General features: G+C 36.9%; 1 protein-coding gene and 1 long non-coding RNA gene across 3 annotated transcripts in view; both read right to left on the bottom strand.

Moving 5' to 3' along the window:
* CRIM1 (cysteine rich transmembrane BMP regulator 1) overlaps window positions 1–21,485 on the bottom strand; it is a 155,017-nt gene that overhangs the window by 104,593 nt on the left and 28,939 nt on the right. The window lies entirely within an intron of this gene.
* Window positions 350–21,445, bottom strand: LOC115598029. Its single transcript, XR_003987337.1, has 4 exons — window positions 21,353–21,445; window positions 18,167–18,288; window positions 13,093–13,170; window positions 350–445 (listed from the first exon to the last, which is right to left on the bottom strand). It is a non-coding gene; the product is annotated as an uncharacterized LOC115598029 (long non-coding RNA).

Raw genomic sequence — 21,485 nt, 5'->3', positions numbered from 1 at the left:
TGACTGATGGAAGGAAGTAAGGAAGAAACCACAGACACTGAAAGGCTTTTGGGAATGGATGCCTCTCTTTCAGTCCAAGGAGAAAAAAGCAATTAACAGATTAATCAGGAGCTGCAAAAAGGCATAGTCTGATAACCATGTGACTAGTAGGCTATTAGGTTTGTCCAGATGAAAACTTGTCAAAAGACCTTCACCACACCTACAATCTGGAAGGAAATGCAAATGTTGCAGGCCATAGGGTTAGAGGTTGATGGGAAATCACATGCTGCCTGGGAAGAACAGAAGAACAGGTAGGAAAAGAAGCACTAGTATCCAGGCTTCCATCCCAATGGCCTCTACTCACCTGCAGAATGGCTGAGGCTGCTCCTCCCTCAAGGACATCATCTGGGGCATCAGCAGCAGTGGGAGAAGTCCCACTGTGCACCCAGGAAAGTGGGGAGAACACCTACAAATGAAAAGGAACAAAAAGTAGAATTAAATTTAGGCAAAGCTCATTGGAAGCTAAATTAAAAAAAAAAAAAAAAGTCTGGAACTTTAAAAGAAATCAAATCATATATCCCAAGCTTGGGAAGTGTCATCTAGTGTGCTTTTAATAAAATGGAAGATTTTATCCCAAAGGCATTCCTGGAAGCATTCCAAACTATGAACAGCTATATGAGGAATTCAGTTTAAATATGAACCAATCTCATGAATAACAGACACAAATTAGCAAGAAGAAAATATGACAAAACTGCATTCAATAAATTAAATCAGTATTTTATGAACTAACATTTCTACACCCATGTCATTTTACAGCAAAGCACTGATGTCTATGTAATTACTTTATGCCTTCTAGGACAAAACCAAACCAAAACCACACATGCTGCATCTTGAAAAAGTCAGGACTTGGGGGAAAAGCCAAGTGACATTTTGTTTATATAAATATTTTCCCCTCAATTTCCAATATCCTATCATGCCAGAAGAAAATTATAGAGGATTACAGTGCACCAAAGCAACATCCATTTTGGCATAATATCATTATCTGAGCCTTGAAATCTATCACCATAAAGAACTAGACACATGAAATTACCAGTCTACACTCTATAACAAAGAATGTAGGAGTTTGTTTATACCACTTGTAATTTTTTGTGTTTAAACCAAACTTAACTACCAATCTTTTTTATCTGCACTATAAACCTTCAGTAAATCTATTGCCACTGATTAAACAGGTATACAAAGAGAATATTTTCTTCCATGAAAAAGGCAGCTGAATAGCAACATCTTAATTAAATTCTGAATTCTCTATTGAAAAATATTGCATAAAAACATCTTAATCACCTTTGACAATCAATCTCACCCTAAATGTTTAAAATAATTAATCATGTTGAAGACATATGAGTTGTTTAAAGGCTACAGTCATAAAACCAATCAGGTCTCGCATTTATAGATCTATTTAGAATTAACACAAAGGCATTTTTTTGCATGAATAGTTTCCTGCAATTTCAGAATCCCAGAACACAAATTCAGTTATGAAACCAATTAATCTTTTAAATTAGTTAATTATCTCTCAGATCCAACAAACAGGCAATTGTAAAGTACAACAGAAGTAGGAGGCAGAATGAAGGCATTTGTAACTGTGACACTTCTAATCTACTCCACAAGAACAACAACTGCCCTTCAGAACTGGCAATCTCCTCTGTAAGGCAGAACCCCAGCAGCAAGGCTGCTCTTGTTGGAGTGTTTCTCAAGTCCCTGGGTATACTTCATTTGAGATTTGCACATATTTGAGATCTGAACATTTTATTTTTTTTTTGCCCATTTACTTGATTTTGCTAATTTCCTCTTATTTTGTTTACTTAGTGCACTTTTTTACCTGGTGAGGTTTGCCTCATCTATCACTGTTCCCAATTTTGCATGGATTGGCTGCATATTCCCAAGAGACCAGTGCTTTTGGTCTTTACACACTTTCCTATTAACAGAATCCCAACCACTTCCTCAGGCTCAGATAGACCCATGACGTTTTTCTTTTGCAGATAGTAACAGCTCACTTTTTGGAAATCTATATCAAGATAAACGCAGCCAAGATATAGGGTTTTTTATCAGTATTAAAAGCAGTGTCAGCCTATTCTAATCCAAAAGGTCATAAAATAGCCAATTGATACTGTTTGCAACCCCCTCCTACAAATCCATTCAACACACTGAGCTTCAACTTCTGATTTTGAGCACATTTTCGATATTTGTGTCTGTGGGTTGTTTTGGTTTTTTTTTTGAAGCTCAGCCACAAATGTCATGGATATTTCCCAAAGTTCTAAAAGAAAAAGTAAATTGTGCTGAAAGATGATATAGGGAAAAACACACCCTGAAATAATGATCTGGCTTGACCCTAATTTTTCATAAGTAAATGTAATTAACATTATTTACCTTTTAAATCATATTTTAGTTGCTTCTAACTGGAAAACCAAACCTTTCAACCTAACATTCTTTGTATTTCATCCTAAGCCTTTACTATTAAGAAAAAAAAAACTACCACAATTCAGTGATGTCAACTTGGGTATCTACAAGGAAATTAAAGGAGAGAGGCAATAGTGGCATTTCTTGTCAGGGCTGGAAAGAAGTTGATAATTTATTCTAGCTTCCCAGGCTTCTGTAATCTGCTAGTGCCTCTGCTCTAGTGCTTTTGAACTTGTTGCCAATTCCAGTCAAAGAATTTGAAATACAGAAAAAAGCTCCTAAAAAAAATGGGGGTGGGGGACATAGGGGCTGTGAGGGGTGTTAAAATGTTGTTCTACATTTGAGAAAAATGAGAAGAGTAGACACAGTGTTGACAGCAAACACACAGAAAAACAGATTAGAATGCAAAGAAAAAATATTCAAGAAAGAGAAAGTTTAACTTGTAGTTCTTTTTTGGACATTGAGTAATTTTTATACTAAACCTATGTTTAATGCCAATAACCATGCCAAAGCTGAGAGTGTGCTGCAATGCTGCTAGACACTTTACAAAAACTTTGCTATGAAAAAAAAAAACTTAAGTTGACTAAACATAGGGAGAATGTATATAATCATAACTATATATAAACCTTGATAGTGCCATAATAATGCACAGGGAGAAAGGAAAAGCTGCTGTGTGGAAGAGATGCTGGTGGAGGGGTTGGGAGAAATTAACTCCAGAAGACAGTGGAAAGAGGGGGTGAGAGGAGCTGGAGCCATTCAGCCAGCAGAGGAAAGAAACTGGAAGCACTCAGCATTAATTGTCAGATGCTTTAAACTGCTCCTACTGCTGCTTGAAGGGGAAGCTTTAAGCTCTTTATGGCTCTTTTCCAAAGCTGTTTTTGAAGGTGTTTTACTTCAGGGATAGAAGCTCAAGTGTCCTCATTAGCTCAAGCAGCAGCTTTGTCAGTCTCCAAATACTGTACACTGACAAGGAGGAGATGATTACTTATCCATAGGCTTTAAAGTTAGAACTGGTAACACCACATAAAAAAAAAAAAGTGAGCACACCTTCCTAAATGAGTCTTTAGGGAGGATTGTTAGGAAGGAGTTGTTTCTTGGAAACATCTCCTACAACAAAACATTATTTTTGTCCTACTAAAGTTCTCTTGTTTGTGAGACATGGAAATTTTTAAAAATAGAAATGCTGTACTTCTGCAAGATTTTCTTAGCTTTAAATTAGCTCCATGAATTAAAGCATTGAGCACTTCATGAGGCAACAGAGATCAAACTTTTAAAAAAGGCTTTACAGTATCTTTCATCTTTTTTAATTTAAAGCAGCTATCATCACTTTAACAGAAATCAAGGTAAAGTCTGCTGTGCAAGTCAGGATTTTCACAGTAACAAAACGCTAAACTCTTTAGCCCTTTCAGTGAACCAGAATAACACCAAAAGTTTGCTGAGTCAAAGTAGGACATTGATGGAAAGCAGTGGGGAGAGAAGTACAAAATCCCAAAAGTGGAATAACAGGAAAAAGCTCATGCCCTTACTCCGTATTTGTTGCAACATAATTACTTGGGAAAATTAATTTTTGATGCCAAATTTTTTTGGATCTTTTCTTCCCCCAAAATGTAAATACATGAGAGAAAGTTTTCATCTGTATCTAGACACTTTTTGTTGAGAGACTGAATTTCTTCAGCCAACACTTCATGATTACCTCTTCTACAGTTCTCAAACAAGTCAAGAATTTCCCAGTTGGACCTTAAAATTGAAAGAAGAGTAGATGCTAATGGATGTTGTATACCAGGTGAGACACACTACCAAGAGTTGTTTTCCTCCAAACTAAAGAGGCAGTAGTATGAAAATCAAGCTGTTCTCTAAGGATCAGTAATTGTATCTTCCTTCTCCAAGGTTGGAGAAGAGAAGATTGCAATAACCTTTCAAAAATATATTTAAATCATTTTGGAAAACTGACATTTTCCTGCAATAATATTTCCAATATTGTAATATTGGTAATAAAGCTATAATTTAGTGCAGCATGTATCAATAATATTTTTACATAACAGAACACTAAAATTTGATGACACTAAGAAGGGAGCATACTAAGGAAAGAGAAGATGAAACTCAAACATTTGATTCATGAGTATGAAAAATTCTGAATTGGATGGTGTTTCTACAAGTCCACAAATCTTTAAAAGAAGCAAAACCCTTGAGGTTTCACTTTAAAAGCAGTACTGACAGCAGTGATTAGTGTTTATATTCAAAGGAAAGAACAGTGTGATCCAGGCAATGCCTTCCTGTCTGACCTGCCATTCCGAGCACACCCTGGAAAATTTCCCCTGCAGTAAACACTGCCCCTTTTTCAGCCAAGCAATAGATTCTGCACATCCTCTTTCTAGAAAACCTGTGCAGTTCACAACTGCAGAAGAGGGCATAAAAGCTTGCAAGCATGTTTAGCTGTTGTTGCTTTAAGAAAGAAAATTCACTTTTATTTCAAAAAACAAAGTCGGTGGTTTTGTGTCCAAGGCACAGTGTGAATGCTAAAATGCAACTATACAAGCAAAAGTTGTGTTTGGAGCATACAACTTGGTCATTAAGTGGAACTATTTTATTTAAATCACAAGTAAGAAATACATAAGCTCCAATTTCACACCTTACCAATTCAAGCCCCAGGATTTTACTAAAGTATCCCATGCAAATAATAAAATTAAATATAATAAAAATTAGGTTAAAACTTTAAATAAGAATCACATTACAAGCTGTGACACAGTTAAGAACTATTCTAAAAGTCTCATTTGTGATTTAATGTTAAAAAAAGCTTTTTATCAAATTGTATTGTCCTAGTACACAGCATCACCGAGTGTTAAGACAGCCCAGATGACATTCTTGTCCTTTCTTATGTAGCCTATGTACATTATTCCCTTGCTTTACATTCCATCCAAATAAACTTTATAACATTTCATACATAGGGCACCCTGAATACCAAGAGGAATAACAAGTACTATGTAAACTGACTTGGGTAATACACAAGCACACACACACACACAAAATTTAAAAAAATTTTAAAAAATAATATATATATATATATATATATATATGAAAAATGGAGACAGTGGCTGCTATCTGCTATGGTTTGGGCATCTTTCTAAAAATGCCCTTGATACTAATTTTGAAACTACAAGTGGTAGAAAAAAATTATTAATAAGAACTAAGAAGGTGCTAGATCAGCTACACTTTCATCTTCCAAATCTGTGTGCCCCATTTAAAGGCATCTTTTTCTCCTGTTACACAATTCTAAGAGAAATAGCCATTAAGACTTCTCTTTGTACACCAAACATACCGATGTTGCCTTACAAGGTAGAATGAACTTTTCCAGTCCTAAGGAAGTCCCAAGCATATCTAGAAATCTTTCCTAAGACTAAACTAGTTGTCACTGGTAAGGTTCTTGAAAAAAAATAACAGGAAAGCTCTGAAAGAGTATTATTTAATCTTAATTTCCTTGAAATGCATTCATAGTACTGAATGGAGTGATGCATACAGAGCAAATAAAAAACCAACAAACCACAGTTCAAGTTCAAGTGCACATCTATCAACAATACCTTAAGCAAGGTTTAGTGACACTGTCCTGAAAAAGCAAACTATGCTTTAGACCAACCTGTATTTGTATGCTAGACCAATAATTAGGTCGTGAATATTCAAGGAGCATTATTATTATCCAGACATGTTAATCCTGTATCACAAAAATCACAAGCTAAACAAAACCAGAAAAAGGTGACAATTGAACAGCAAGGCAGAAAGACAAATGGACACTCTCCCTTCCAAAACAAAGTGCAGACGCCACCCTCAGACTACTGTTGTCTCACAGTGTCGTTTCCCCCAGCCCCTTTTTAAACTAAGATACCAAATACAAATCTTGGCAATACATTTACAAACCTAGGCCATTTTTCACTGATTCTGTTTAGTAACAGTTTTATTGGTACCCATTGCTTACTTTCTGTTTAAATTGGACAGGAAAATATTTGTTTTCAATGTACATAACCCCTAATGCACTTGGAGTCACTCAGCCAGGCACACATTCAGATTATGTCATTTAAAAAAAACAAAACCAAACATGAACAAAACAAACAAAAACCTCACCAAAACCCCCAAACCAGTGTGTCTTTATTACTAGCCACACTGAAAAATTTATTACACACTTGATTACTGAAACTAACAACAAAGAATAAATATCCATTTTTAATACAGACTGTGGATAAAAAGGAGTGGAAGAATTATTCAGGAGCATGTAATTGCAGTGCAAGATTACACTGATGACATAATACTAAAATTGTTACCTTCTGAAATTCAAGATCCCTGATGAGTCGTATCAGTTAAATTGCAATGGAAGTGAAGCTGTCAAGCCAAACCAGCTGGTAAGTATGTGTTTTGGTACAGTATGATAGATGACAGGGCAGTCTGACTGTCCATGCCCAAGTGAAAGACAGCAGAAGTCATCAGTGCAGGAGACACTGGCTGGGGGGTTCATCTCATGTTTAACAAGCCCACAGAAAATTCAAGCATTGGTTGAATATTATGATTCCTTGTGAAACACACATTTCTTCCAGAAATACAACACTTGGAGTGGACTATTATTACAAAGCCTTGGAGAAAAATCAAAATGCAAGATGATGTGTTCTACTTTAAATACTTGATATGGGGATTTCCACGGTTGCCTTGGCCTTACTAACTACTGCCCTGCATTAGCTCTGCCTCTCTCCCGCCTCTGGAACGGTCCCAGCACTGGGAACGGCAGCCGGGGATGGTCTCAAGTCAGACTTCCTATGGTTCACCACAAAGCAACTACCCTGTGGTGAACCGTAAACTGGAGTGCTGTGGGGCTACCACAGTCATCCAAGGCAGGCTGCCAGCTGCTGGGGAGTTCTCCTTCCAGTTTCCCAGAGACACATCAGAAGGAAAGCAGAGACAGCACACCACAGATCAACCTGTCAAGAGCTCATTAGGAGCTGCACTCTTCCAGTCTCCCAGTCAGGTATTTCAGAGAATGCATAGGAACCTCCCCCCCTCCTGCCCCCAGTTCCTGTGCCCAGGGACACGATGTTACCATTCAGCATTCAGTGTGTTATTCTTTACTTAGGTAAACACTGAATGGCCATGGTGGGAGGCTGACTGCTTGCTTTGTCCAGTTTTTGAGCTCTTTCAGGTGAAAGAAGGGAAAAGTGCCCCTCTTCCTGGAGGCAGGTAACCATGCCCAGCCCAGGGGAAGCTGCAGCAGTCCCAGGAAGAGACCAGGCAGGCAGAGACACAGCAAGCCAGGATCCCAATACATAGAAGACCCCTGAGAAAGCAGAGAAGAGGTGAATAGACAAGCCACAGGTGTGAGAAAGACAGGACCATTAATCTTTATATTTCATCAAGCACATGTGAGTTCCTATGGTACACAGGCTGACTTTAGCATTTTGTACTCCTACCTAATCTGCTTTTCAAAGGAAAACTTGTGTGTTTTGGGAGACTCACTGTAAGCATGGAGCATAACAGTTCTACATCAAGGCATCCACCATCAAAGCCATCGCAAGAAGTACTAAAAGGATCTTTGCTTCTCTTTCTAAAAAATTAAAATTCCTCTAAGGACATATTTTGATGTTAAATCAGGCAATTCTTTATCAAGCACACTTGCTTCTCTTTTATATTCTGAAAAAACTAGCTTGAGTGCCCATAGAATAAAGTTTGACTTTCAATTTAAAGTTTCCTTTGGATAGAATGAGTTTTGTTGTTCAAGGTGTGCACTGCACTTGGATATTTTCCACTGGTTATTGCATATAAACCATCTTGCTATTAATCTTTTCAATTTCATTTCCCTGGCTAAAACTATAAACTATATTTGTAATTTTAAACTGGAGATCAGACTGGATGGTATCCTCTGGCCTAAATGATAAGAATTTGGTATTTGAAAATGCTGTAACCCAAAAGGTCACTGAATTATACAAACCAAATTACTTATCAGACCAGGAGTCACTAAAAAGCCTATTGGAACTACTACTCCAAATTTAAGAGCTTTCAGGATTTCCTTACAAACATTGTAATCCCCATGTTTTAGAATTATATCCAGGGAACAGAAGACTGTATTTCATTAATTTCTGCTATGTCAGATTGAAACCTGTTATAAGTAGTACTACACTCTCCACATTTGTACTGCAGCACAGTGTAAAAGCTGACATGATTTGCAACTTAATGGGAGTCAAGCAGGTTGTCAAATTAGCCTTGAGCATTTTCTCCATTGCTTCTTGTCTCATCTCAATGACATCCCACTTTGCTGCTGAAAATATTTCTCCTTTCCTGAATATTCTTCTAAAAATTCAGAAACCAAAAACTGAATGATGAAATGTCAATTAAGCTCTCAACAGCTACTGGTAAGAAACCACAGAAGTAAGAATTTATAATTAATGAAGAGAGTTGCATGAAAGAACAAATTTTAAGGACATATTAAAAACAAAGTGCCAGATTTCCCTGAATGATGCAGTTCCCAGCATGTTCCCACGGCAAGCCACTGCTAGATCTGTCTCACAGTCTGAGTCAGAAAGTTCTAAGAGGCATAAACTGTTCTTCTGCATCCTAAAAATATGACATTTAAACGTGTCTGTTTTAAAAACAAGAAATACTGAAGTTCTGAAACTGCACAAATCTGCAAATGCTCCTCTGTGCACAAAAAAAAAAAAAAAATCACTACAAGAGACACTGATTACAAAAAGTAGGAGATAAACTAAGTTTCAACAATTATGAGTTACCAGACATTAAATTCTATATATAAAATCTCAATACAAAGAGATACAATGTGTATACCCATTTGAAGTTGGAAAAACTAGGGAGGGAAAAAAAAAGATGGTGATTCTCTGCAAGAGAAGACATCTTATTCTGGCTCCAGTATGCAATGGCTAGTTAGATCATCAAATGACCTATTAATTACAGTATGTTCCTGCAGCTTTATCTCAACATCTTTCAATCTTTCAGTTCATTGAATGAACAGTTTGTTATTTTTCACCCCCCAGTAATTAGGGGTGAAATTCTCACTTCTGCTTTCTTCTGAATTATACACAGTATAGAAAGAAAATTTCAGCTAACAGCTTGTTAGGTAAGTCTGATTTCTCTGGATACATATAATAGTCTTCTTGCACAATTATCCAATTCATAATCACATGGAAGTGTAAATATATATGCTATTTACTGCCACTTCCATAACATTCACTGACAATACAAACCACCTACTCTATCAACATAATGCCATGCCCTAGTCATACAGGCACACTTACATTCGATTTCCTAGTATTTGCTATCCCCCTTAATTATATTTATGCTGCTTCCCAGTATGTGCAAGTACTTCAGCTTCAGATGCATCTGAAATGCTGCTTCACTACATTACCAGCTGGTTAAAGCAGAATTATTAATTCCTCAATATTCCACAGAAACAAAGTGAATAACTGACCCAAAGAGTAGAGGAAACTCCATGTTCTTTACACCCATTCTTTCCTACCCTGCTTAATAATATACAATTCAGGAAGCACCTCTACAACTCCCATTACTTACTTAATCATCTATGAAAAGAATTAGATTGTTGTGGTAAATTAGGGCCAACAAAACCAATGAGGAGGCTACAGATCCCCAAAATCAATGCAAAAAAATCAAAGAGCATCATCACAACAAAGCAGAAAATCCTTTCCTCAAGCATACACACAAGGTGGGAAATCTCCAAAGGAGAAGCCTTGCGATGATGCTTCTGATCAGGATCTTCTGCTCAGGAACTGATGGTGGGAAACACTGCTCTGATCTGCAATCATTACTGGTTACAGACCCAGCCACAAGGGCACTCTCTTGCTTGCCTTTATTATCCAGAGCACACATTGTGTATAAAATATTGATATTAAAGCTTTCTCAGTGTTTTAATATACAAGGAAAGCATGAAAATAGACTTAAAATTATAGACAATCACTGTCCTTTTCTTTTGTAGATTTTCATAGTTGCACTGGAATAATTACTTGTAAATTTGGGTTTACTGTAGCTGTTCACAAATTTGGACTACTGTATACTGAATGTAAGTGCAGATGTAGGAAAGAGACATTTCCAAAAATCATTCAAATTAAACAAGCAGCATCATTGTCTGTTCTAGTTCCCAATATAGTGTGACACATTCTCTAACTTGATAAAAATTTTTCAAGTTTTTTTTTTTTAGGAATATACTTGTAGTTTAAGTACAGATAAAAATCTTGGAAAAGCAGGATTTGATACATTTTATTTGTAACAATGTTTAAAAAAAACCCAAACCTTTAAAGAAATTTAAAATCCCAATCATGAGAATCTGGAGGTTACTTGTTAGTACTGGTCCTAATATCAGTCAGGTTCTTGCAGAGTCTCCATCTCCTTTGCCTCAGTCTCTGCACCATCAGCCCTCCTGGATCTGCCACTGTGTATTTGTGGGATTGAAGAAAGATAAAGCTGGAGATAGGCAAGAGCAAACTGGACATACTCAGTCGATAGGAATATGGACCAAGGCAGTGGTGAGTGTAATGTGGTCACAAGCTATAGCAAGGGATGTTCCATTTAAGACATTTTTCATAGGAAGGGTGGTCAGACACTGGATCTGGCTGCCTGGAAAGCAGCCTGCAACCATTACACTTGAAAATGTAGTACTTCGGTTACTTCTTAACACTAAATGATCCTCTTGGTTAGGTGCCATATTTCTCTTTAACAAGTGTTCTTTCAGACCAACATCCACAGTGAGAATTTCTGGTGTCTTATGACACTGGCTACACACTGCATTACAGACAATTTCAGGTTTGTTTTTTTTAATTCCCCCTGCAGTACTACTTCTCATTGCATATTACTCACCAACTGGTTTAGAGTGTCTTTTCTGAAAATCTGTTCATCATTGATTCCAAAAGGTTTTCTTAACTGACCAGTTGTCTCATTCTCTCTCATTCTAAGGGTAATATACATTTAAAACAATTTCTGATCTTAGAGGATTTTTTTTGTCTCTAGGCTGCATGCATCAGTTATAACAACCACTATTAGCTATAATCACCTAAAGGCTATCAAAATTACTAATCAGATAGCTATACTTTTCCCTGTGCACCCAATGTAGTATCAGTAACTATGGTACTCCCATACCAAACACTATTTCATAGCTCATGTCTTTTGATCATCTTCACGAAGGCAACATTCCTGTGCAACCGGAGGAAAAGTTCAGCCATCACAAAGAACACAAGATTGGTTCATATTAATGCATATTAAAAAATTCCATTAACAAAGGAAGTATCTCTCACTCTCCAATGTTCCCAATTCTTTGGTTAAAGTACTGCTGAAAGATGCAATTCCACAACAAACCTCTTCTATCCTGTAGGAAGAAGCCATTTATCCTTGCATACTCCATAAGGTAAATGCATGGAATACTGCATTTGTACTGCATCCATCTGCACCCCTGCTTTGTTTATGCTGTCTTTTTTTATCATGCAAGTTTCAGCAAATAATGTAGAATTTTACCTTTCTAAGTCACAGTAGACTGTCTTACAAACTCTGTCCAAGCCTTTCCAGAGGTTTTCATTCTGGTTACATAAACGCATTTCCCACCCAGATGGCAAACACCATTTGATGAATGAATGTTCTGTAATCTGCTCTTGTGATTACACTTGTAAAACTATTACAAAGTTTACTTCTAAAACACAGTAACTTTCACAGGTTACTGTCACCAGATTTTTTTCTATATACAACTGCCTTATGAAAGTTAGTAGGGAACCAGGAGCAATCTTGGAGTACAAACACAGCCACAATGATTCCTGAAACCTCTCCAGTAATTTTTTGAGCTGGCTCTAGTACAACAATCACAGTCGTGTACTTTTTATTGAAAATCGACACTGAAAAAGAGCTGTAATATTGATGTTAAGCGTAAAAATAATAATTTTCATCACACAGCACTGGAACATCACCAGTTCAAGGCTGTACAAAGGACAACAGATACTGAATTTAAGTGGCATCGCCCATTTTCCTTGTGTGTAGATGGACAAGGGAAGCAGCTACCACTATTTCACACATCTCTGGCTACAAACAAATATGCTAAGGGCTTTACTGATACCAATATTTGAACATCCATATCTCATTCTTCTTCAAGCCTATCATACCATCACCCAGAAATCTTAATTTTTGAGAGTAATAGAATGAAACACATCATAGCAAACACGTATCAGAGGCAATTCAATTAATGAACATGTGTTTGCCTAAAAAATCATTTTGCAATATGGCCAAACACCAGACATGACTTTAAAATGCCTTTATTCCTTTTACAAGGAAACCATGCTCTTCCATCTGATTCTGTCAGACAATTTTTGATGAGGGTGAACTTTCTATTCTTCACACACTTCCTGACATTGTGGTTGAACTTTCTTAATCCATACAGATGCTGGAGACTGAAAATCCCACTACTCTGAAGTCTTTCAGATTCAGAGTGCCCTTTGTAATCCCAATACTTTGAAAAATTATTCTTACCTACTCTGATACCCTGAGAGTTTAAGGTGTGTCCCTAGGTAACACTAAGTTTACCAGGAAGCCTTAGGAAGAGACACCTTTTCATCTAGAAGCATTTTTCCAGAACAATCACCATATATTGCTGAGGACTTTTATAGGAGGGGAGGAAATGTTACTTACCAGTAGTCCTGTTTATTGCAGTCTTCCTCTTCCTCCAGCCTACAACAGAGTCCTTACACTAAATGTTACGGCTCCCACCTACCAGGAAGCAAAAGAATTATCAAACAAAGTCATTAGGGAAGCACCATCCTCTGCACTTCCATCTCAGTTACATTTCCATAGCATGGAGACATACACTGAATAAGAGAATTTAGGAAAACTTTATCACCAAACTGTAACAAAGAAGAAAAAGCAAGGTAGTTGCTTGAGGTATCAGAAGGCTGGAAGGAAGTGACTAGTTGATGATTTCTCTCCTTCCCTCCTACCACACACTTCTTAAATAGAAGCCTCTGCTGAAGAAATCAGAAAGAAAAGAAAGGCTACTATAAAGTTACCAGAGGCCATTTGCATGACATTAGGAGAACAGCTGAAACTCAATGGGGAGTAGCAGGATACACGGGAATGGTATTTCCTTGCTATTACAGACATTTACTGTTTCTGCTACAAGACAATGATGTGCTATTAGGCAAAATAACCCTTCAACTATCTGCAGTATTAAGCTATATTGGCTACTGTCCTTTGAACACTACAGGTACGAAAGGACTTTGGATTATCTATTAATTATCTAATTATTAGAATTATCTAATAATTCTAGAGGAAAGACTGGACAAAGAATTGATGCATATAATCCATCTGTCTGAACCAGTGTATCATTAAATTCTTTTAATTGCATTCTATGTACATAGCTTGTTTAAAAAGTTGTGGACAATCATGTCACAGTTACCGATGTTGGAATTCCTGAAAGTATTTGCTAAATTAATCTAATCTTTGTAAAGAGGGGGGAAAATTACCTATTCGCAGAGATGTTTGAAGAAGAGGAATGTAAAAGGTATAGACTAGGGCAAAACAGTTTTTATGAACTGTATGAGCTGATGCAAGGCAATTTACCTGTCTAAAATGAGGACACCTGACAAAGCTGTCATAAGGTTTTATGCCTCTAACATGCTTTTTCCAAGTATTACAATTACTTTATCCAAAAAATGTTGCTTATATTTTGAGGTAAATTTACAGGCATCTCAGCTGCCAAAATTAGTAGCATTATCCCATTTGAAACTCAAATCTCACAAAGGTATAAAAAGCTTAGCTACAGACAAGAGGTTGATGTGATGATACATAAGGTGATAAAAGATGAGTAAGATCATCTTTCTATTTGAGGTTCACTTTTCCCTGGTGCTAACTTTCTTGCAAAGGAAGTTTCTCTTTCTGAAGCTGCCTATTTCAGGAGCTGAGAATCGGAAATGACCCACTGATCCCACATAGGATATCAAATTTTCAAAGATAGTCACATATTAATATTATTTACAGAAACATTCTCTAAAGCCAGAAAGCTCAAAAATAGTAGCTCCTTCTATTTTAGCTCTGCAGCATATGTAGTTGTAAGCAACAAGCAACTACTGGTACTTAAGGGCAAGATGAGAAACAGTGAGAAAACTTGTTATGATTTGGCAAAATTAATCAAATCAGAGAAAATATCCTGTGTTCCACAAAGTATCAAGAAAAAGACAGCATGTCAGTAAAGGGTTAGCTGTAGTAATTATTGCCTTGAGACACCCAGAAAGCTGGTTGCACCTAAGGTGAGAATGGCCCAGACAACACCCCACTAAGGTGAGAATTTTAAAGGAATATAGGCTCTTCTTTACAAGGACAATTCCTGAAGAGTATTCTCATGGAGGTAACTCAAAATGTTAGACCTTGATTTACCTGAAAAAATGGAGTCACACGGCTACCTCTGGGCATTACTATTTCTCAGACAGTGCTTAAGAACAAACCTCAAAATTATAGTAACACATAATAAAACACACTCAGAATAATAAAAAAAAAATAATGGCAAAGGAACATTAGGAATTATATTGAATGAGGAAGGAAAGAAGCATCTAGACTAAGACCAAAATAAAAACAGCAGCAGTACATACTCTTCTTGTCATAGAAAACCATCCACCACCCTGAAGAAAATGGAAAATCTTTGCACATGGAATTAGCCAGGACAACTGAATTGGAGTTGAAGGTCCACAGTCTGAAGCCAGAAGCTGAATACCTCCAAAACTTTGAAACTGAAAAATATTTCTCATTAAGCATGAAGCCCAGTAGATTAGAAAAAAAAAAATATGCTCCCAGGGCACTAAAGATTTAACCCATACTATGTGTTCAAAAATCTTGAACCAGTAGGTACTATGAGAATTAACAGGGAAACACCAGAAAAGTCTTCAGGAAAATGCCTAACCAATGCCTGCAACAGGTGCTGTAAATGCCACTCCATTCTCTCCCTCTCTGGCCAGTAAGCAATTATGCACAGTAATTGAATGAGAATTTCTTCACATAGATGTGTTGACCCAAGAAAAAAAGCCCATAAGTGGGAAATCTTATGGTTTGTCATCCTGAGAGAGTGCACCTTACCATCACTTAGTACCTATCTTATCAAATACCCTCTAAACACATTTGTAAACCATCAGGCTGACAAAAGCCCTTCAACAGGCATTTAGTAGTACAATGACTTTCCAGGATGCCAACATCACTTGCTTCTGGTTTCTATCACAATCAAAAGAGAGCCCTTAAATTCCCAATCCACAGCTGAACATTCTGCCTCAGAATTAATACCCTTCATATCACTCAGTCATATCTTCTGTGCTTTCCCTGTCAGTGGTTCATATCATCCAGAAAGAAGGAGCAACACTTTCCCATTAATGGTGACAGGCATTCTTCTCAATGCTCCTCAGCGGCACAAGCATCTTGCAACTTTCTCAGGACTGTTTTTCCTAGTACCACAGCTACAGAATTAGGATTTTTCACAGTGACTGTCTTCTTCAGCTTCTCCTTTCTTCTCAAAACTGCACAGAATGTCCACATCTTTTCTCTGCTATCTTCTTTAAGGAAGTACATTCTTTCATGTTTTAGTCACGTTATTAACACCACATCTGTTACTTCAGTTCCTATCCCTTTCTGTGCAACACACCAGCTATCAACACACCTCAACCCAGGCTTATGCTGCCAACTTTGTCATTTATTTAGTTTCTCACTTCTGTTTTCATATCTAAAAATTCCAATTCTTGGCCATTCCCCTACCTGATTCTTACTTTAATTAAAATTCCCGTTATCTGGCATCACTCCATTTCTTACTTGTCCATTTCAATTTTCAATACCTTTTCACAATGTTAACAAAAAGCATTTACAGAAACTGACACTCAGCATCTTGAAGGAAGAAATTTCTGTTCATGTCTTCTCAGATGGAAGCAACAAACAGAAGTGAACTTCTGTGAAGGAGCATCTGCCTCCCAGTATCCAAACAGAAGGTTTTAAATTTTCTGTTTGAATTTTACTTTCTTGTAGTTATGTTCTGGTTTAAAATTAACTTGGAGGAAGGACACCCCTTAGAGCCTCCTCCCCTAGGACACCCCTAGAACCTCCCAAATACTACCATTAGACATCACTTTATTTACTTCAGTCCCTACGAGCTAACAGAGGTTCCATCCATGTTTAACAAAACAAAATAATAAATTGCCTAAGAAAGCCTGTTTGCTTCTCAAGGTTTACTATAACTAAATCAGATACTACAACATGGAATCATTTTATCAGGAATTGCAACACCAGAAAAGCCTGAACTGAGTAAAATGCTCTTGAGGGCTGTTCAACTGATCTGCAGAAGAGGGGGCAAGTATTCAAGAAAGTATTTTTGCTTTTGTTAATGCCAGCTAAGTTTGTAAGAGAACAAAGAAGTTATTTGCTTTAAACATAGTGACTCAAGCCTTCAAGAATCATACTTGAAAACACTGAAATAAATGATTCCAGACTCTACTGATAACATGCAGCTCTCCAAAATGGGAAAAAACCCTTAAGTACACAAAATTTCATGTCTCCCTGGGATACAATCATTAGGGACCTAAGCAAAAGTTTCTAGTAAGTGAGATGAATATCTAACACCTGAAGGTATTCAGAATTAAGCTTCTGAAGATGTGTGGAGTCAACACTATTAACTAATGAAAAAGTGCATTAAGATCTTGAAGCAGGGGAAGGATTAATTCGGAGGCAAAGCAAAACCCAAAGCATTTTAAAATGCCTGTGCATTTTTTCTAGAAAGTTACCAAAAGGATTATGTCTCTAAAAGAAGTTACAAAAGTCTACTTTATTACTCAAAGGGCCCTCTTCAGCTTATGAAAAAAAGAAAAAAGTAGTTTTAAGTTTTTGCAGTACTGTATAGAACAAAGATCATACATGATTAGAAATCAAGAATGGGTAATACTGGTGACATTTTAAATTTTCAGTACTTCCAGTGAGGCCAAGGACACACATGCACTATCTAAACCTCATATTACCTTGTCTTAACAAGCTAGCAGTTAATTAGCTAAGCTGAGACAAATGACAGTAAGAAAGACTTACTCTGTCCAAATGCAAATTACAACTAAGCTTATAAATTCTAATTTGCATTTGCAGTAAGCTAAACATGTGGACTAGAGCAGTTATAATTAATTCACCTGACACTCACCTAGCTACTATCAAGTCGCGTATCCCTCCAGCTTAGAAAGACAAAGTAAATCAGATTACCAAAGAACTGAAAATGGCTGTGTACAAATTGCTTGTGTAGCAAACACTCAACATTGTTAGCAAATAATCACCAAGTTTTAAGTGCAGATCTAAGACAATTTCATACACACTTCCATAGATACTTCATGAAATAATTCCCTCTGCTGTTAGAAAAGCTATGTTTTAAGATCCTTTGTGGGTAAGTAGAGCTGTTGCTGCTGAGAAATGTTCTTACTGTGAATGGAACAGAAGAATATACCATAAGGAAGAAAGCCAGTTAAGAAAAGCAGTAGTAGCCTAGGGAAAGGAATTTCTTTGATTGAAAGCAATGGAAAATTGTAGATTCACGACAAGAAAGGGAAGAATTGTTAAAGACAGGATGATTAACTTTGCACCATTCAACTTGAAAAGCAAACACACATTTTTATCTAGACAATGTAGTCCTATTGCAGGACTGCTAAAATTAAAAGTTCACAGACAATCTTTTTTTTTTTTTTTTCAGTTCATTTAGTACACTTACCAGCATTTGCTGTACAGTGAATTTCATTGATGGGTCAGTTGTACTTCCTTGCTAAAGTGCTTTGAGGGGAGCTCAAGTGCATCTTCTTCCTCAGTCTTTGAAGTGTTTACCTGTACCACCAGCTTGGGAAGTAAAAGGCAACAGGCAGGCAATGCAGACAGGAATGAGGCTGAGTACAATATTATATTACTCCAAATATATCTTAGTGCTGCTTTTCAACCCTTAGAGACACAAAGTAAATGTTTGTTGTTTTGTTGATTGTTTTGTTTTGGTATTTAACTGAGGCTTCAGATACTATTTAAAAATGCTATTTAAAATTGATTTGGAATTAAGTCAGCAACATATCATTTGACAAGAACATAAGAACAGATCATCTGATATCATATACATTACATGCATATACACATAAAACAAAGAATTCTTAACAATTAAATTATTAAAATTATTGGTGCTATGACAAAAAGCAATTGGAAAACTGCTGATATTGAATAAAACAGCATCACTATTAGATAATAACTAATGGGAGCACATTATAATAGAAATTTTGAGGAGTGTGGAATTTACAAATATAATTATTGTCTGTATAGGGCACATCAGAGTAAAAAGAATTCAAATAGTAGTGGAAATACTACAAGTAAAGCCCAAGACTGGCAAAGATTTGCTCACAGTGCAGAGGGAGGGAAGTATTTAATGGACAAAAAGCGAGATTTATTCAACATTTACATAAAATATTTTATATTCCGAAAGTGACTGGCAAAGACAAAGCTACTCTGTGGTCTGTCAAAATTATCAATAAAGTTGTTTCCCAAATCCAAACATCAAATCTGCAAGATGAAATCATTAACAGAAGTATTAAAAAGAACTGGCAAGGAGCTGATTGTGACTCCTTCTCTTTACATTACTCATTGACAGGTTAGAAGGACAAGGGTGTTACAAGTTTGCACCTGAGGTGCTGACTGCAACTAAGGAAGCTTTCAGCATACTAAGAAGTTCAGGAGCTCCCTGAGTGCTTGGTTTTCACAGTATATATTTACAGGTCTGCTGACCTAGCAAAAGTGATCTGCTTCTTATATAACCTGGAACTTAAAAAAATAAGGAAAATTGACTTTTTAAAATTAAACCTAACTGTCTGACATCTGCACAATACTAAATATGTATGACCTAAATATTATTATAGAATATATATTATAGATATAAATAAATATGATCTAAATACGACTACAGAAGACCATAATACTGGGAATTAAGTTTAGTCTCCAGCTCTTCTCTTTAAGGAAAAGAGAAGAAGAAAGATAGTGGTTGTTGCTTCTCCTACCCTTCTCTCCGACTTTTTAATATTTTTTTTGTTTTGGTGTGGGTGGTGGTGGTTTTGGGGGGGCGGGGGGTTTTTTGTTGTTTTGTTTGGTTAGTTTTTTTTCCTGGCTACGTAAGTTGTAGATATAAAAATATTATGGACAGGGGTAAAATTTATCCTGTACTTCCACATGCCATTAGCAAGGAGTGACTTTGGTTGTAGTATCAAAATTGGGAAACATTTCATAGTTTCTGTGGAAATACAGAACAAGAATAAGGCAGATAACTTTAATACACAGGAAAAGATTTGATTGTGGAAAGTTGACTTCTCCCTAAACATGCTAACTCTAGAGGTGATGCAATGAAAATAGAAGAATATAAAGCTCCCTCTACTATCTGCTAAGTTAGCACAAGTGCTAGTATGTAAAAGAAAATTACTACAGGCAGAACAGGGTAATAGATAAATGAAGAAAACTAAAGGAGAATCAAATTTCCATCATGTTTTGTTGGCTAACCAGGAGAAAGTCTTCAAATCAAGCTATCAAAAATGTAACATGAATTTATAATAATCCATTTGCTACAACAGAAGCTTCAGAAGTGAGAACAACAGTGAACCAATACCATAATTTGCACTGAACTCTCGCTCATGATTCAGCCTGTGTTTTCCAAACCAAAAGGCTGGAAATACAGCAAGACAAAAACTCAGTATCTGCTGTGAGGAAGTGTCAGAAACCCAAAAATCTCTCTCATTAAGAGTGTCTAGACAGCAAATCAGCAACAGGGTAACATTTATCTCTTCTTCCTCAATTTTTAAGATTCTCAATACATCATCATGTTCTAAATATTTTTGGGTGTTAATTTTTATTTCCTGTTTTATGGATTAATAATGGAAAACAGACATGCAATTGAATTCCTCTGTGATCAAGACTTGTGATGGGAGCAGGTGAACAAGCTGACTCAGAGTGGTTATCTTTTGCTGCCATGCCTACACATCACTGTGGAACAGTAAGAACTGCAAATATGGAGGTATCTTCAAGCCACACACAGTGGAAGCCTCAATCATTTCATCTTTTTTTTTTTTTTCTTTTTTTTTTTCTTTTTTTTTTGAAATTAGGAACCACAGTTTGTATATGAAGTCTTTTAACAACAGAAAAAGAAACTGTATGACATAAACTATATTAGACATATTTCATCTTTTCACAGATAAACATCTGCCATTTAGCATTCCTGCATTCCTGTTGCTCAGTCTTAATGGGGCAGGAAGGCAACAACCACTTGTTACGTTTGGGAGAAAAACAACACTACCATCACCCTCAGGGAAGGGGGTCAGAAAAACTTTTGGAAAGTATGTTTCTTGCTTGGCTCATTTGTTCTTGCACAATTCTTTGTACGAGCCCCAGCTCTGCTGCCGAGGAGCACCTGTGGGCTGATCCCCTGGGAGGACAGGGAGGGCTGTCAGGAGCTTCTGCAAACACCAGCACTCAACAACCATGGCCTGGTTTTCATCTCCCACCCTGGCCACCCAGAACAAAGCAGGACTGCAGGAGGAAAGGCCACAGGACTGCTCTTCAGTACCCTGTGATCTCTTTATGAGCCTGGAAAACCCATGCTCAGAAACATTTCTCTGCAGGAGTGATGATCACAACGTGATCACTTGTCACACACAACATTGGTGATGGATCTTTACTGGGAAGTGGACTCCAGATGGCTTTCCTGGGAAGGAAACTCATTCATAATGCTCTAAATGCACAAAACAAACTCTCACAGTTACTTCCTCAAAACTAACTGAAAGTGCTGATGGTTAATTTGGTTTGGGGTTTGTTCCTTTCTTTTTGGTTTTTGTTTTGGTTTGGTTTTTTAATTCCAAAGAAAATTCCCTTTTAAGGGACTTACCTTCTCCAGTGCCAACGAATCCAAAGACTCAAGACTGATGGAAGCCAGGGACTGCAGAGATGATAGACTTAATCCACCTGCTAAAAAGGATCATGCTGGAGCTGGTAAGAACCACTGGCTGTACAGTCCAAAT

This window comes from Calypte anna, chromosome 3, assembly GCF_003957555.1.
Source record: "Calypte anna isolate BGI_N300 chromosome 3, bCalAnn1_v1.p, whole genome shotgun sequence".
Taxonomy (NCBI): domain Eukaryota; kingdom Metazoa; phylum Chordata; class Aves; order Apodiformes; family Trochilidae; genus Calypte; species Calypte anna.
This window is presented reverse-complemented; position numbering and strand designations above follow the sequence as displayed.